At 40.4% G+C, this 2,931-nt stretch overlaps 1 protein-coding gene across 1 annotated transcript in view; it reads left to right on the forward strand.

Moving 5' to 3' along the window:
• CUNH8orf89 (chromosome unknown C8orf89 homolog) overlaps positions 1-2,931 on the forward strand; it is a 41,696-nt gene that overhangs the window by 648 nt on the left and 38,117 nt on the right. The window lies entirely within an intron of this gene.

Below are 2,931 nucleotides of genomic sequence, written 5' to 3' on the forward strand. Positions count from 1 at the left end.
GGGCAGTCAGTCTCAGGAGCCCCGGTCGACGGGGGTGGGGGTGCGAGCGGGACCTTGCTGGGTCGGGGCTGGAGAGGAGGTCGGTCCCAAGGTGCTCCGGCTCAGCTCCCCCCCAAGAAGGGGAAACGTCCTGAACGGCGTGTGGACCACTCCGAGGATTCTCTGGACGCACTTGATGGGAGCTGGTGGAAAGGCCTGAGGACCAGACCGCGGCTACTCTGCGGGGTCTGGGAGTTGGGAAGGAAACGGGGAGGAGAGCCTGCAGACACGTGAGCACGCGCAGACACACATCTATCCCTTAAGTGGACACACCCTTTCAGGCTTACACTGCAGCGAGGAGGGAGAAATGGGTTGACTTCCTTCTTCCTTTGCCTGCCACTGAATCTCCCTCTCTCACACTCGCACCCAGCCATGTGGACCAGGTCTTGACTGTCAGATTGTTCTAAGTCTAACGCTATTTTCATGGCGAATTTTACTTTATCATTTCCGGATTACCTATGATTTGTGTGTGCATTATTTTTCTCACCAGGGGTTAAAAATACTGAAAATATTTGTGTAACACAGTTCTTCTTTTATATTGTACCGGTCATTTTCCCCGTACAACCCTTTTGGGGTCATAGACATCATAAAAATTGTGGCGCCTCTCTCCGGACACATGTCCTCCAGGAAGCACAAGATCTCTACTTTTTATCTTTATTGACTTTTTATGTGTCATCATTATTATGTATAAATAGTGAGTTAAAATCTCCCATTACAATGGTGTTTCTTCAAAAATACTTCTGACATTTCCTTTTTAAAGTTCTTTACATTTTTCTAATTACACTACATTTGTACTTCTCAATGAAACAGCACGGAAGTATTCAGAGTTAGAGCTGAAAGTACTCTTTTCTTTCTACTTCTTTCTTGTTAGAGTTAATTTGGTGTTTATCCCTCCATTCTTGTTTCCTTTTTTCTTTGGTCATTAATGGAACCATATTTAATTAAAAACAATATTTGATAATCCATAAATGGATTCTTTTGAAAAATTGCTTTTTTTTCTACCTAAGAAGATATGGAGAATATTATTCCTATCAGTTTACTTAGGTTTGCACTGAGTATTTCATGTATATCAATTTATGTCACCATTCCTCATTGAGATTGGTTCCAGGTTTTTCATATTACAAACAATGCAACAATGGACATTCTTATACATGGGAGCGGTTCTATAGAATAGAATTGCTAAGTCAGATGAATGTACATTTAAAAATTTTGATAGAATATTGCCTTCAAAAATATTTACCGATTTATCTTTTCATCGACAGACTGTAGTGAGAAAAAAACTTTTAAAAAATAATTTCAACAATCACTCATACATTTTATATATATATATATTTGTTTATGTTTTTAGTCAAAGTCTTTCTCTGTCACCCAGACTGAAGTACAGTGCCACAATCACAGCTCACTGCAACCTCAACCTCCTAGGCTCAGGCAGTCCTACCTCAGCCTTCTGAGAGGCTGGGACTACAGGCATGTGCCACCACACCCAGGTCATTTTAAAATATTTTTTTGTAGGGATGAGCTATCCTTATGTTGCCTAGGCTGGTCTCAAACTCCAGGGCTCTTGCCTCGGCCTCCCTGCATACTAAAATTACACTGTGTCCAGTCAACAATAGCTTCTGTTTACTGAGTGTTTATAACATGTCGGGCACGTGCTGAACACTTTACATACATCTTAAAATTTAACCCTCACAAACCTTTTGAGAGTCAAAAACACTATTCTTTTCTTCATCATCCTGTGGTTATGCAGCTATTGAAGGGCAAAGTCAAGATGAGAATCCAAGTTCATTTTACCCCAATGCCTGTGTTCTTTGCAGGGTCTGAGTCCCTTCTCAGTCATTGACAAGGAACTGTGTTTCACTAGGTTGACTGAAGATTAAATGAGATTGTATATTTTGTGTTAAATACACAGTGTTAAATCCTTTCTCTAGTAAATCCTGTAGAATTGGACATGGTCCAGCGCTTCCTGTGATGCTGGTTCCTTTGGACCATCTGCGTTTTCTTCATCTTCCTGCCTTGCATATATTTTAAAGAAATCTCTGGCTGTCTTCTCTCTATCAAATATCCTTTGCCAACTTTATTGCAATTTCCACCCTTATTTCTCACCCGCAAATAGAGAACTCTTAATAGTTTCATCTCCAAACCAAACATAGCCCTCAATCCTACTGCTTAGATCCAGGTAACGTATCTCCACCAGATGTCCTATACTCATTTTACCGAAAATGGAACGCCTTGCTGCCCTCCGCCACTAGACTATCATGTTCTCTTGAATTTAATTCATGGTTCCATAATTCTCTTAGATACTCCACAGCCTCCGTCATCTTTGGCTCCTATTTCTTTGCCGAACCTTCCAAATCCAAGCAATCATCAATCTTGAATTCTCACTACTACTACTCTCATTTAAGCATTCCAGACTATGATGACAGCCTTCTAACATCTCTCTTTGGCGCCAGTCACTGCCATATTAATTTTCCTAAAGCACAGCTGTGAATCTATGCCACCAATGTTCAAAAACCTTCAGTGGTTTTTGCGCAAAGAACAAAATACAAACCACTATGCTCAATATCCAGATTTATCGTTTTATTATTTCTCCCACAATGCCTTTAATCTGAACCCCTCCCTCTGGGCAAACTAAAATATTTATATTCTATTCTCCATGATATCTTTCCTATCTATATCTTTTTCTGGAATGCCTCTATCTGCATTTCTGCCTGACTAAACCCTATTTATTTATTTATTTATTTTGATTTTTATTTATTTATTTATTTATTTATTTATTTTGAGTTGGAGTCTCACTCCGCAGCCTCAACCTGCTGGGCTCCGGCGATTCTTCCACCTCAGCCTTCCAAGTAGCTGGAACTACAGGTGCGCACTACCACGCCCAGCTCATTTTTT

This window comes from Carlito syrichta, unplaced genomic scaffold, assembly GCF_000164805.1.
Source record: "Carlito syrichta isolate Samal-C Ts95f unplaced genomic scaffold, Tarsius_syrichta-2.0.1 Scaffold315374, whole genome shotgun sequence".
Lineage (NCBI taxonomy): Eukaryota > Metazoa > Chordata > Mammalia > Primates > Tarsiidae > Carlito > Carlito syrichta.